Source organism: Pinus tabuliformis, chromosome 8 (assembly GCF_031772625.1).
Source record: "Pinus tabuliformis cultivar Carrire ecotype Pingquan chromosome 8, CPIR1, whole genome shotgun sequence".
NCBI lineage: Eukaryota > Viridiplantae > Streptophyta > Pinopsida > Pinales > Pinaceae > Pinus > Pinus tabuliformis.
In genome coordinates, this window is record NC_142294.1 from 2065577427 (window position 1) to 2065593972 (window position 16546).

Consider the following 16546-nt stretch of genomic DNA (forward strand, 5'->3'; position numbering starts at 1 on the left):
TATTACTACAGAGTTAGATAGGAACACTTTAGTTCTTTCTCGAGTGCTCTTCCAGTCGGAAGATAGTACTGAAGTGGAAGAGATTTCAGAGTCATTTGCGGCTCCGAATTCTCCTCTCCCTCCCAATCATCCAGACGTATTTTCATACGTTGGAACTCTGACTCACAGGCCTTCGAGCCCAGGTCCACACACATCTATCCCTTTGATGACCACTGTTGGAAGCATGACATCCACCATGAGTGTTGCGAGTATGCAGACTTCTATATCTGTGCAAGGGGGAGGAACTATTTCCATCCCTTCTAACACTCCCAGCACATCCTTATTTGGATCTACTTCCATTCCGTCGACGAGTGGAAATTCTCAAGCCAATGCATCCAGTTTTGGATTCTTCCCTTTTGGAATGCCCTCTCAAGGTATTCCTTCAGTTTCATTGAATGTACCATCAACCGCCTCCATGTCCATGATGAGTGGATCAGCTTCTTTTTAGGGTTTCCCTTTTGGAAGTGGTCATATACCACATTCCAATCTAACAGTAGGGTCTATGCCTTTTCCTTTCACAGGTCAAGGTAGTAATCCCATTCAGAGTTGGACAAACCCTGCGATTAGTGGGATATGAACTGGGAATCAGTTTTTTGGCCAACAAGAGAATGTATTGTATTCCTCGGTCAATTCATTCCAAAGTTTTCCACCCTTAGCTAACACTTGGAACCCTTATCGGGGGCTGTCAACTCCTTACAATAATTCTTTATGGGGAAACTTTACTGGTTACGAAGGATTTCCGGCTGGAGTTGGTCAAACTCCAAATTTTGCTAGACCACAAGGGTCACCTTTTGGTTCAGTAGGTTCTGCCAATTACTTCAGGCAACGTAGTGCCTTTCAAAATCCAGGTTATTATTTTTAGACTTTTAGGAACCCCGCCCAATCTGGATGGAATCCCCAAGGTCCTCCACGACTTCCTTTTCTGGCCACACTTAATCTGCTAGACTTGAATAAGTTGACAAATGATCCAATCATATACAATCCGACTTGGCCTTTGGTCCCAACCAAACTTCCATAGGATATTCCAAAATTCGAAGGGAAGAGTGGTGAAGACCCAGGCGACCATGTAACCACGTTCCATTTATGGTGCTCATCTAACTCCCTAATCGATGATTCGATCAGGTTGAGATTATTTCAGTGCACCTTAACTAGGAATGTAGCTAAATGGTATGTAGAGTTTCCAGGGGGCACCTTTACTTCATTAGCCGATTTGGCTAACATTTTCTTAAACCATTTTCAATTTCTTGTCTGTTATGAAGCCAGAACTGAGCTTCTCACCAATTTTCATTAGGACATAGCTAATCACATTTTGGATCATATCTACAAATGGAGACAGAGAAAAAATCTCATCAAAGTTGAAATTCCACTTGAATTCTGTCTCTAATGGTTTTTAAAATCATTACAACCTGAGATCTCCAAGGATGTTTCTATGTCCGGCGTTTATTCGGAAGAACAGGCTATCTTTCATGCCCAGTAGTTAGAACTGATATATTCTCAGTCTAGGACTCTTCAGAAAATCTTGCTTGATGCTCCTAGATCCACGGTTGATGTAGCCAAACCGAAGCCAAGCCCTCACGCTGATGGTATAGTTGGATCAATTGATGCAAATGCGGTGAAACTTTTGAATCAATTGTAGTAGTTGTCTTTACAAAATGCTTCTTCTAATAAGGCTGCATCGTCTACTCCTTCGCCTTCCCAACCTTCTTCCATAAACACCGTTCAAGCCTCTAACCCCAAAGGAAATCAAAATTCTGATGGGAAGAAGAAGGGACGAGGTAAAAAGAAGAATCAGGATGGGAAGGGTAATGCGAACAAGCCCGAAAATGATGCTGGTGAGGGTAGAAAAGAGTCTAAGAAAAAGGTTAAATTTCCATGCAAGTTATGCAGTGGAGATCATTTGACTCATCTCTGCCTGAAATTCAGATGCTTAGTGCTTGTTAGTGTAGCAAGGGTCTTCTATCTCCCAAGCTATCTTAACTAACCCTTTCCCCCAAGGGCAACAGTTACTTGCTGGCGCAAACTCAAACCTTGGTACCTCCGCAGGGGGCAACCAGGAAGGGGATAATTCCTCAAGTTTTTTCATGATGAGTTATAAGGTCAATGTGGCTACACGGTCACATGATTATGGTGAAGTAGAAACATCTAAGGATAAATATATTCCCGGAACTACGAATCCACTTCATATTGAGCAACCCTTTGTCGAGTCTATACCTCGGATACCGAAATGTTCCACCAAGTGCACGACTGTTAACCCTAATGCTAGGGCAGCCCAAAACTACTCCATTGTAGAAGATCTGGCTCAAAGTCCTTGCGCTATGTCTAGTTTAGAGGTACTCCAGTTGTGTCCTACTCAACGAAGTGCTTTGCTTTCAGCAATCGAGGCAATTGATCGAAACAATTCTTTAGTGCTCACTTTTGATATTCTTAATGTCAAAAAGAGACTTCCTCCTCATTTGGCTTTTCAAATAAAGTCTATTTACTGGAAAACTAATATTTTTCAAACAATTATAGATGAGGGAGCTTCCACATTCGTAATGTTTATGTCATGTTGGAAGGCCATTGGATCGCCTTCAGCTATTCCTTCACCCAATCTCTTGACAGCATTTGACGGACATTCTCACAAGCCACACGGGATTATCCCGGCCTTTCCTATATGTGTTGGAGGAAAGGTCATTAATATCGAAGTAGAAATCATTGATGCCAATCTAGATTACAATCTCCTCTTAGGATGGAATTGGATTTATGAAATGGATGTCGTAGTTTTGACTCTGTTTCGCGTCCTTTGTTTTCCTCATGAGGGGAGAATTGTTAAAATTGATCAATTGGATTATTCTCCAGTTGACCCTCATGCAACTTCGGATTCTACTGTTCCGTTGGTGGATAACCCTTGTCAACCTATCGAGAATCTAGGAGTTGGGATGTATTCTTCATTGATGTGTACATTTGATTTTCCCACTCCTATAGCTAGAATCAATGCCATTTCGTCCTCCAAAGAATCTTCACAGGAAGAGTTCTTGTGGACTTGTTATTTTTCAGACCCTTGGACCTTAAATTCGCCTACAACCACATTAGATGAAGTTTAGGTTGGTGGAATGGCATTCCCTATTGTTGGCATTATGAGACAAGTGTTGTCCTTGATGGCAAATCACACTGATGACAAATCATAGTGCAGAAGGATAGCAGCAAGGAATTGATGATCAGTCTACAAGTATGAAGAAAAATATATACACGCTGGTTCACTATATACCAAGTTGCGTATACAAGCAGGTTCACTATATACCAAGTCGCGTATACACATGTTCGCTATATACCAAGTCGCGTGTACACGCCGGTTGGCTTCAGTAAAAGCGCGTGTATGTGGAAAACTTATCTTTGGTCCACGGCGGTTATTCCTTGGAAGTTGTGCCTATGGTTTTGGACCTTGGTGTCTCGATGGACGTGTTGATCCCTAGTTTTGAAGTTGATGGTATTGTATTTCTATGGTTTTGGCCCTTGGTATTGAACAAGGCCTAAGGCTATATAAGGAGAAGGAAATCATTAGGCAAGAGTATCTGAAAAGGCTTGAATATCTGATGAAGTATTAGATCCAGTATGCAGGTTATTGATTGATGATGTATTGCTTGATCTGAGCTAAGGAGAGATCTCATCGGTTGATGGAGAACAAGATCTAAGGAGAGATCGGGATCAAATGGTTTGAAATGAACTATCTTTATATGGTTGATTATGCGTATTTCTAGATCTGCATACTGACGCAATGTTATGTTCTGGGTATAACTGATATCTGGTACAGCTGCAAGTTATGAAAAGTTATTTTTAGATCTGTACGCAGGTTGTCTTCGGTAAAACCGCGTGTATACGCGGGTTGCCTTCATTGAAGTAGCGTATATCTTTTGGAGCTCGATTTTTTGGGTTGCAGCTGGGCCTGACTGTTATTGCAGAGTTCTGTAGTTTGCTCTGTGTTCTGGTGACTGGGTTTGACAGGGTTTCAGTGGTTCAGTGATTCAGAGATTGTTGATGCGAGTATTGATTGTTTTGTAATCTGCTATGAAAGTTGAATGAATTGTGGTCTTCAGATTGTAATTTTGTGCTTCAGGAATATCCAGTCTGAAAATGTATGAAAAGTGGTACCTGAAGGAAAGAAGATTGTAGGCCTGCACCTACGTACTAGTATCTTAGCTAGTACAAGAGCAAAGGGGGTTGGAGCTCCCTTCCAAGGAAGTTTGGAGAACGAGAGAAGGTTGAAGCCTTCTGCAGGTTGTAGCCTGCATACTGGTATAAGGCTGCACCAATACAAAACATTGTAAACTGAAGTTCTTATTAAAGAAAGATAGAGACGACTTGCAGTAGGTGGTTTTCACCCACATTGGGTTTCCACCTTATATCATGGTGTTCATGTGTGTGGCTTTTGTGTGATGATCTGTTCTGTTATACTGCATCTGTTTACTCTTAATATGGTGAATAATGTCCTAATGCATTTAACTGAAGATAAACTAACTGGATTATAAGATTTATTGTTATACGCTGGTTTCTTTAGACACAGTTGCGTGTACACGCTGGTTCACTTAACTGAAGTAGCGTATATGTTTCTGAGCATTGAAAAAGTTTTATTGATCTGATAATACTGATTCACCCCCCCCCCCCCCCCCCCCCCCCTCTCAGTATTATTTCCAACACCTATGTCTGCAGTAGAGCTTAGATATCAATCTATCATTAACTCTGCAAATGACCATCTTACTCCCTTTTTAGAGGAAGAGTTAGATGGTGATGTCGCTCCAGCTTGGACCCTTGACTCCACTTCTGCTATGGATTTCTTAGATACAATTTTACCATCAGAGGAAGCAATCTTAGAAGCAATGATGGGTGTAGATCGACCGTGGGAAGATTTACATCATCGTTCATATTTTCTTCTTCCATTGCAGGAAGTCGAATCCAGGTTCTCCAATCTGCTTACTAGCGATGTTTGTATGGTTCCAAACCCTTTGGCTCCAACACACATACGTGCCAAAGGTAATATGTCGTTCATTTCAAAAACCGTACCAATAATCATCTCTAGGAGCCCTAATGTGATAGAAAATGTCTTCATCAGAGCCGAGTGTTCCCCTGAAGAGATTCAAATTTACACCAACCTCTTTAAAGAGTTTCAAGATGTATTCGCTTGGTCTAATGAAGAAAATCCTGGTATTGATCCGTCCATCATTCAGCATGAGATCAAGACGTATGAAAACACCAAGCCGATTCGTCGGAAGCTTCGGCCAGTCAATCCTAGGAAAGCAGCAACTATTAAAGCTGAAGTAGAAAAGCTGCTTAAGGTGGGTTTCATATACCCCGTTCCACTCATGGAGTGGGTTTCTAATCCAGTCCCAGTTGATAAAAAAGAAGGAACGATCCGAGTGTGCATTGACTTTAGGGATTTGAACAAAGCTTGTCCGAAAGATAATTACCCCACACTGTTTATTAATCAAATAGTTGATGAATGTGCGGGTAATGAGATTTTCTCATTCATGGATAGATTCTTTGATTATAATCGATTATCTATTCATCCAGAAGACCAACATAAGACAACTTTCATTTGTCCCTGGGGCACCTTTGCACACAAAAAGATGCCTTTTGGTCTTAAAAATGCTGGAGCTACATTTCAACAGGCCATGTCTTACGCTTTCCATGACATCAAGCATGTCATCGAAGCATACTTGGATGATTTGGCTGCTCATTCTCGAAAGAGAATCGATCATCCTAGTCACCTTTGGTTAGTTTTTGAGAGATGTCGATTTTACAAGATCTGGTTGAATCCAAATAAGTGCGTTTTTGCAGTTACATTTGGTTTGTTGTTAGGGTTCATAGTATCAACTTAAGGGATTCGAGTTGATCCCTTCAAGGTTGTGTTATGAAACCAGCTCAAGAAAAAGATAGAAAAGATAGATCAACGCCTTAGAATTCAGCCTCTTCGAGGGGAAAACCTCCTTTACATTACATAAATGAACAATTCTTGGATGATACAAATGAAAAGACCTCCTTTCTATATATAGGAGTCTAAGGGGTCATAACATAATCAGAGCCGACATAAAAATAATAATGTAAGGGCACAATAATAATAATAGTGGGCTTCTATGGGGCACAATAGTAGCAATATGGGCACTACATGGGTACATCAATATAATAAGTGGGTTATACTAATAACAATAAGGGGTTACACTAGTAGTATAGGGGCCTAACATGCCCCTCTCCTTCAAAAAGCGTTGTCCTCAACACTTGAGTAGTTCTTGATGCTTCTGTATAAAATTCTTGTCCTCCCATGTGGAATCTTCAGCGGGTAAGTTCTTCCACTTGATGAGATACTCTGAAATTGATCGATTTCGTAGCTGTCGGGTTCTTGTTTCTGTGACTGCTCCAGGTTCCAATATGATTTTTCCTTCCTCTTCAATTTCTGGCAATATTGTTTGAATTGGGATCTTTTGCAACTTTTGAATAAGTGGCCATACTTCTTCGTCCTTCTGCCATTCATCCCTTCCTTCGTTTATCCAATCTGGTTAGATAATATAAATAACACAAAACAATGCTTCCACATCCTCATCCTTGAAGAGTCTTCCTATTCGGTAAGTTCGCCATTTTTTAAGTGCATGTAGTATTGCTAACATTTCCTTCTTATAAATAGCTTGCTTGAGATGTAGTAGTAAAAATACCCAATCATCTACATCAAAACATTTTTCACTACGATGTTTATCTACTTGTTGTTTCGTTTGATTTTGCACCAAGGTGGCATTATCCTTTAAAAGTTGGAGAACTTGTTGTTGATGCTCGATGTGATCTTTCATTGCTTGAACCTTTTTCTTCTTGATATGTACTTCTATCTCTAGAGTTTGAGGAGTGGTAATTTCTTCCAATCCTTTACAAGATATGGTCGGATTCATTTCTTGATGCTCGATGTCATCTTTCACTTCTTGAACATTTTTCTTCTTGATATGTCCTTCTATCTTGATAGTTTGAGGAGTGGTAATTTCGAACACTGAATTACAAGATATGGCTGGATTCATTTCTTCTTTATCGATGTGATCTTTCACTTCTTGCACATTTTTCTTCTTGGTATGTCCTTCTATCTTGAGAGTTTTAGGAGTGGTAATTCTTGCCAATGCTTTACAAGATATGGTCTGATTCATTTCTTCTTTCTCTGGGGTGGGGTCCTAGCGTATATCTTCTTCTTTTGATGTTTCTTGATCCTTTTCTTCCTCCTCTTCATATTCTATGTAACATAATTTCTTCTCAGCACACTTATGTCCTTTAGTGCATTTGTTATCACAATTGTAACAAAGCCCTTTTTCTCTTTTTTCTTCCAATTGTTGTGGTGTAACCCTTGTAGGTTGTGGAAGGCTAGGAGAAACAACACTTCCATATTTATAGTTGTGAGGGTTAAGCTTCCTGGTTTCCATAATTTTTCTTTCCACTATGTCACAAAGCTCTTTTACTCTTTCCAATTGTTGTGGTGTTGCTCTAAAGAAGGTGTTTCTCTTTGTATCCTCATAATGTGCTATCATTTCCTCCGTGAAAATTGACCACGTAACAAGTTGTTTACGAGAACAAAGCCCTTCATACCATAAAAATTGATCTGGTTCTAAATATGAAGATGTAATACATACCTTTTTTAATAGTTGTACACCATGTACATCAAAATATTGCTCCATCTGAAGTATCCAATTTACCGGATCCTTGCCATCAAACTTCCTCATCTTACTTTTTCTTAATTTTAGGAGCTCGACCTTGAAACAACTGTAACTCTGTACTTTCAGATCTTTAAGTTCTGAGATTGTGACCTATAGTAGCCCTCCGTGTCCTCTTTCCAATGCCACTAGTCTGATCCAAATTGGATTCTCTAAGAAAGAGTTATGCACAATCTCCCAAGATGACCTGATTATAGACCTTTCCAGAAGAGAAAACTTGTATTAAGTGCCACATGTCACTGTTTCTACCTTTGGATCTGAAAAAGATATAAAAAAAACTACAGTCCGTCCGCTTTCTTTACCTTCTTACGAAATTTCAATCCGATCCCCAGAGAGAAAGTTATGACGATTTTCCCCAGGTCACCTGTTTGGAATGTAATTCAAGAGTCTGGAAAAAGACCAACTTCCTCAGATCATATCTCCGCAAATACAGCGTGAAAAGCTCTAAAACTTGGACCCAAGGTTCCACGCGATTTCTTCTCAAATGGGTTTTTTTTGCAACATCTGAAACGTCGCAGAAAAAACGTTATAGCGAAAATTCCACGATGACCTGTTTGGAGCAGCGAAACCCTAGAATCCAAAGCTCTGATACCAAATGTTATGAAACCAGCTCAAGAAAAAGATAGAAAAGATAGATCAACGCCTTAGAATTCAGCCTCTTCGAGGGGGAAACCTCCTTTACATTACATAAATGAACAATTCTTGGATGATACAAATGAAAAGACCTCCTTTCTATATATAGGAGTCTAAGGGGTCATAACATAATCAGAGCCAACATAACAATAATAATGTAAGGGCACAATAATAATAATAGTTGGCTTCTATGGGGCACAATAGTAATAATATGGGCACTACATGGGTACATAAATATAATAAGTGGGTTATACTAATAACAATAAGGGGTTACACTAGTAGTATAGGGGCCTAACAGGTTGAGGCAATAATTCAGTTGCCTCCCCCGTCTTCCATCTGACAGCTTTAGAGTCTTTAGCGAAAGGCAAATTTCTTGAGATAGTTTATAGAAAACTATGCTGAGATAACTAAAGGATTTATGCATTTGATGAGGAAAGGAGTTACATTTTTATTGGATGAATTTGCACAACGATCTTTTGATGCCTTGAAGTAGGTGTTAATCTCTGCCTTGTTTTTGAGTCCACTGGATTATGGTAGAGATTTCCTTTTATATCTTGCAGCCACAGAATCAACCATAGGTATGGTTCAGGTTTAGGAAGATGATGCTCTCACGGAGCATGTGATTGACTACTTGAGTCAAGGCTTGGTAGGCCCTGAACTATGCTATTCTCTGGTTGAGAAATTGGCCTTAGCAGCTGTCCATGTTGTCCAGCGGCTTCGTCATTATATTCTGCTACGCAAAACGTTCGTCTTAGTAGCGGTCAATCCTTTCCAATTTGTCCTTAGCAGGTGAGTGATTGGGGGAAAATACAATTGATGGATTTTTATTATACAATAATTCGATCTTGAGTTCTTGTTAGCCAAGTCTAAGAAATCATTGGTTTTTGTAGAATTAATTTTCAAGCTGCCTTGTGAAGAAGATATTTTTTATGAGGAAAGTTTCCCAGACGAATATCTATTCCTTATCTCTTCACAAGATCCCTGGTATGGAGATATCATCATCTATCTCCAGACTTCGAAGTTCCATCCTACTTCCTCCAAGGATGAACGTCGAAAATTACGTCACCTGGCTAAGAACTATGTCATCATTGGTGATACATTATATTTCCGAGGGGTTGATTCAATCCTTAGGCATTGTTTAACCTTAGAGGAAGCAGAGTTTGTGCTTAATGATTGCCACAGTGGACCGTGTGGTGGCCATCTATTTGGGCTTGCAACAGCCCAGAAAATCTTGAGTGCCAGCTACTTTTGGCCTTTGATTTTCAAAGATTGTATTGAAGCGATCAAACGTTGCCACTCTTGTCAAGTCTATACTTGAAATATGTGCGTGCATCCAGCTCCTATTTTCCATGTTATCACTGTCGGTCCTTTTACAAAGTGGGGTATTAACTTTACTATTTGTAATATGTCTTCAACGATGAATCACAAGTACATTATAGTGGCTATAGAATACTTTACGAAGTGGGTTGAGGCCATGCCTACTTATAAAAACAATAGTGAGGCAGTAGCATTGTTCCTCTTCAATCAGATTATTTCACGTTTCAGTATTCCGAGAGAGAATGTCACTGATCATGGCAGTCATTTCCAGAACCAACTGATGACTGAATTGGCTCTTAAGTTTGGCTTCCGGTAGGAGCATTCGTGTATTATCCTCAGGCCAATGGGCAAGTTGAAGCCATGAATAAGTCCCTCAAGACGATCCTACAAAGGAAAATTGACAAAAACCGCTCCAATTGGCATATCATGTTGTATCCAGCTCTCTGGGCATACTGAACCTCGGTAAATATTGCTATCAATTTTATACCTTTGCAGTTAGTTTATGGGCTGGAATCTATTTTTCCTATTGAGTGTGAAATTCCATCCCTTAAGCTAGCTGTTTAGCTTCTTCCAGAGACCTCTAGTCTCAAAGAGCGCCTCATTCATTTGGAACATCTTGATGAGCAGCGTCGAGATGTGACCATAATAAATGAGGCTCATAAGAAAAGGGTTAAAACTCAGTATGATAAAGCTGTCCGTCCTCGAGTATTTTCTGAAGGTGACCTTGTCTTGGTCTATGACCAAGATAAAGATGCCTTGGGGGCAGGCAAATTCAAGTCTATGTGGTATAGTCCCTTTATAGTGAAACGAGTTTTAGGAAAAGGGGCTTATGAATTACTCGATTTTGAAGGGAACAAGTTAGCGGAGCCCCGAAATGGCCTCTACCTCAAGAAGTACTTTGCTTAGGTTACGACAGAGCAATGGATTATTTGTATATTTTTCATTTTTTTACCTATTTTATCGGGAATTTTTGTGAGATAGACACTTTTTTGATCTGCTTTGGCAGGTGGTGATGGATGACTTGGTCTATTTCAGATTTTCCAATGGTGCTAGTCGACACACTCGGAATCTCGCTTCCACAGCTTGGGTGATTTATTATCCATTTGGTCAATTGATGGTGTCAAGGGAAGTATGTATTTTTTTTGCATCAAATAATATTTCCGAATATACTGCCATCGTTAATTTACTATCCGAAGCTATTTCTTATGGAATTGATTTGTTAGTAGTGTATCTTGACTCACAGCTAGTAGTGTCACAATTAAATAACATTTATCAAGTTCAGGATCCTTATTTATATCACCAATTTTTGAGAGTGAGGGTGTTGCAAAGGTCATTTGTTTATATTACTTATTTTCACATTCCACAATATGAAAATTCATTAGTGGATTCTATTGCTAATCAAGCATTAGATTGGCATATCAATCATTCATCAAGATAAAAACAAACATAAAAAAGTTTGGAACTGTATATATGTATCATAAAACTGCCCGTGTGTACATAAAGTGTTTCAAAAATAATATACAAAATTGGGACTAAAATTCCCATAATCATGTCCAGTCTATCTATCGTCCCAGCTCAGGATAAGTAGCTAAGAAAGTGACCACTACGTTGGCCACATTGTGAAGGATGCGAACCTAGTCTCGTGGTACTCCTACCATGCAGAGCTGCATCTCCTCAGGTAGGTCTTCTATGGCCACCATCGGTACCTGGTGAGTCAATCTCACCGAGTTCCTTTTGACTGCATATAAGACCCTCTCTGTCTCAGTAACCACCTTTCAGTACCTCTTCCGCGATGCCAGTGCCGCGGAAATCCGTCTGGTCTAACCGGACCCACATCTGGAACATGATCATTATGTTAGTATTTTAATCCCATCAAAAATATCTCTAAGTTCATTTTCATATTTAAAAAAAAAAACAAATAAAATCTTAAAATTTGATAAAACTTAAAAAAATGGTTACCTATCTCTCCCCATGCTGCATTTGGTGGCAGCACCAAGTCTAGATCTCCTCTGAAATCCATGCCAGCATAGGGATAGCTATCCATATCAATGATTTGTTGTTCCCACTAGGAGAAGAACTCATCATCAAAAGTAGTCCTCGACATGTCCCCTCCTCCAAGGCGTTTCATCAGGTTGGCCCACCTATGATCTGAGGATCTCAGGGGCTACTGATAGAGACTGATACTTTGGGACGCAGCCCAGGCACCTTCTCAAAGAAGAAGGAGCATAAAATGGTCCCATATCTGAAATTTTTTTCTGCCCTTTCTGAATGGAGGACAACTGGCTCTTCATATTGGTAAGAAGAGGTGTACACCAATCAAAAACAATAGTGAGACACTCCATGGCCAAGCTCATGGATACTCGTGACGCTTGGTGCAATGAGGGTGATCCATTTATCCTGGCTATGGTGAACAATAAGGTCCTTAGGGACAAGCTCTCCACATGTTTTATTGGAATCTGACTTCCAATTTTTTTCGGATGCCCAAGATAGTAAATGTGTATGTAGTCTTCCACTGAAAGACTACCTCATGTTTGGCCAGTCGAATGTACAACTGCTCCTCTCCAGGAGAGACCAGTGATAAAGTAAATATCCTCCACCTCTATCCTCAAAGGCATTTGATCAATCATAAATGCATCATCTTCGACACTCCAATAGTGGATTAGCATTTCAAGCAAACAGGTGTTGGCCTTCATATTGGGCATTTTGAAAAATTTCAACAAGCCACATCCCCTCAATGCATCTAATGCCTACTGATCATTCATAACTTCATTATCAATGGTAGTATGCTCCCTCTCTCTCCATGTGATTGTCATCCTGAAAAAAATTGAGTTTCAACCGTTAGATTTTTGTGTTTAAATTTCAAACCACGTATACGTGGGTCCCTTTCACACACAGTCGTGTGTAGGGCCTTCGTATACGTGGGTCTATAATATCCAACCCGCGTATACGTTGCGTTGAAATTTTTAACATAAATTCCTACGGTCAAACCTTAATAAAAATTTCTAAAAACAATCATAAAGTAATGCAAGCTTGAATTGGGGGTTACCTAATGATTTTGATCCAATTTGAACGGTCCAATTCTTTGGGGGAAAGTTTGCTCTTTTTTCTCCATAGCTTTTGCTCTCAACACAAATGGTACAAATGGTGAGTCAAAAGGTCATTTTATAGCTTTGAAAATGTCAAATTTTTTCAAAACTTGATTTTTTTCGTCTCATGAATATTTTAACTTGTGAGCTTGGATTGTCGGGAATAGGTTGTTTTTTCAGGACATTTTGGACACTTCTTCAGAATTTCACATCAGTTCCATGACTGCTGACCCGTCATGGCAGGTATCGTTTACTCACTGGCATATAGGTTAGGGAAACCATTTTTTCCATTGCATTTTGCATACTAGCCTCCATTTGTCAATACACTTGCCATAGGGTCAATCCCATCGTGTTATGGTTAGTAAACCATGTTCACTCACCGATTTTTTAAATCATGACACGATGGTAGAGCCATCCTTTACATGGGCATCATAGTTAGCACTTCACTGACATTTGTTTCCCATGCTGTTATATTGAGTAGGCGCAGGAGTCCTCTTTAGTCCCGCATGACTTGTGCATTGAAGGTTCATTCCTCTTTGCTTCTTTGCTTCATTCTAGCCTTATACCCTAGAGGCTCCTTTGTGTTGAGTTGTACTACTGCATTGCATTTTGACCATTTGCACCTTTTGGCTTTAAGCCGGCTTCATTGGACTCATGTTTAAGCCACTTTTTTACCATGTCTTCTGCAAATTGAAACCTGCAGTCCCTTAGCTTTTGCAACTTGACACACCCTTTGACCCATGGAAGGAACATCCCTTTGAGTGTCCTTGTCCAGTTTCGCCTCCCTGCATTGAGCATAATATTGTTCCCATCCCAGGAACTAGATCATCTGTATCACTGACACTCATTCTTTCCACTGTACTATAGCATTCTTTTATTCTTTTTTCAGCTTAAAGAAAAATGCAAAAAATTATATATTCCAAAAAGAGCAGGAACGGGACAACATTTCCATATATTGTTGGTAGCTAGAGTCAGTTGTGTTTCCCTTGAACAAGGCACCCAAAAGAAAGTCTCTCCTCCATTTTGGGTGGGATTTAGTTTGACTTAAGTATGCCTTAACCTTGTTATTGAGTCAGTTCTCCTCCGATTGGTTATCTCTTCCAATCATATGGATAGTTTGTTTGTGCCTCCTGCATGACGAAATTATACAGAGTTATCATATGCTGCCACATTGTCATCATTGATTCGTGCTTTTGTTCAAGGGAAGTAAGCCTGAGTCAGCCTCTCTGCGGTGTCTCTTGACCTATTTTTCACTCGTCCATCCCTGGTTGTCAGTGTCTTGTTTGTCATCACATCAGTTATATTGGTCCTTTGCTCATGCCGGTTTGAGAAGGTCTCCATTGACTTCTTGTTGGCGGGTCCTGTCCTTATCGATGATGACACATTGCTCTGAAGGTAGACCTAGAGCCACACCCTAGCCCTATTTTCATTATTGATAGGTCACCTTGTGCTCAACATGGATCAGTATCATGGGTCTTTGACTGAGTGGTTTCCCTTGTGTTCGACATCAGCTTTCATTATCACACATTGGGATTCATGCAGTGCCTTAGTTTCCATTTGATCCTATTGGTGGATTCCTCGCCTCTGTGATAGCTTTCATTATTGGTTGGTTTAGAGGGTTTATATTGTGCTCTAGCTACATCTTGTGTACGCCAAAAATGTGCTTCAATCGGGTTACTACATCCTTTTTCATCCGATTCCTTCCACATTATTGGCCTATAGGTTACACTCGCACTAGATTGATGAAGGATGCCTTAATGCCTTCCTTCTAGCGGATCTTTTTCTATCAACTACGACTCATTGCTCTAGGGTAAATATCTAGAGTCCATTTGGTAGTACCTTGGGGTTTGCAGTCATCAGTGGCAGATCCTTCGCTATCGACAGTGGGAAACCATCATTGTCCCCTGATTGGTAGATTCTTCTAGGTGTTTGACCTCAGCTCATTTATTCGCACTTCTTAGATTGTACTAGGTACCTTCACTCTCATTATCATTATCAGTGAGTAGTCTCACATTTGTTAACGGTATACATCAATGACAGGTAATCAAATGATTTCTCACATGGTTGACTTCAGATCATTTATTCCCATTGTGTAGAAATGTACTACGGCGGTCAGTGAAGACATCGTGTTGCATCAACATTCTTTGGTTCACTTGTTAGTTGCTCCTGTCGCTGCTAGTTGACACCATCCACACTATATGTTGCAGTCCTTCATAGCAACATCTTATATGTTGGCATCCGAGTTGCGATGTAGTATCATCTTATTCCATCATGTTCATTTGGTACTATTGGGATCAGTTTTTGACATCAGTGATCAGCTTCATCTTTCAGCTTCATTGATCATCTTCTTATATGTGATATTCAGACATGTACTTGTTTGATCACAATAAGATGATCCATTATGTACTTTCAGTTATTTATACTTGTATACATAGTGGATCCACTTGTACTTGATATGTGGACATGCTTTACTTTCTCTGAGCATGGGTATGCCCGCCTCAGACAACTGTTTCTTTCTGATCTTCTTTTTGATGGCTTGGTAGGCTGAAATCTAGTGAAGTCCTTCTCAGTTTTTGATAGGTTTCCTTTCCATATACTTAATACATTTCAGCCATCATGTACCCCTTCTGACCTCATATATTAGGGGGCATCTGTTATAGCTCCAAATATCACCCTTGGTATTTGTGATGCTTGGTTTATGGCCTAGGGCAACCCCTCCTTCCAGACTTGGTCCAAATATTTTAAAAACAGTGTTTTACTCCCTGTACGCTACTTTTCCCTGTGATAAAAGTGTGTACACGTGGGTTAGTCTATACCCAACCTGCGTATATGTGTTAAAACACTTTAAAAAAAATCAAATTTCCTTAATTATTGGCATAGTTCATGGGTTTTACCTGTTGATTACCTCCTAGTGCCCATGGCCCAACTGTTCCCAACTGTTTCCCAACTAAAAAACTAATTTGGGAGAAGTATAAAAAGACTTCCATGGGAAGGCCTTAGAGGGAGAGGAGATAGAATTACTATACTGAGATTATCCCTTGATCAAGTCTGAAGTATCCCTGTGCTTCAAGCACTTCCCCAAGTTCAGGAAACCCTTTTTTCCTTGAGTGTTGATATTCTCCCACTTGCTTGAGATATCATGCCATTGGTTATGGAAGGAGGATGTTGAAGACTGGGACTGGACGGACCCGGAGGACGGTTCCGCTTGGAGCTGGAAGAAGGAGACTTAGGTGAACTCTTTCCATGTTTATTATAGTTTTCTACAATAAAAAGAAATGTTGTCTTGTTCCTGAGATTGACCTTGTTTATGCATCAGATGTTGTTGTAGTTCATGTATGAATGATTATTTTGATGTATAACCAACCATTTGCTTATATGATATAAAGTCGATTTCACTAATTTTTTTTAATCTATATGCTACTATGTATGTTCGGATTGGTTGATTTGCATATTCGAAGATCGTTAGGAGTTGCAGAGGGTTTGAACCTTTGCTGGAACTACCCAAACGAAGGACATCTGGGTATGTTCATCCTTACATAGTTTGTTCATTTAAGCATGTTGCCTGAGTTGTATGCATGTTTCTTGTTGTAGATTACTCTTGCTCTGTTGGGGTTCTAACCCAAAACCCTAGGGGACTTATTCCCTTAACACAAGGTAAGGAAGCAATTCAAGGAAAAGGAAGATCAATGTCAAAAGCTACAGGATGAAGTGACATCATTAAGAAATGAAGTAAATGAATGGAGCACAACAATTAAGAAA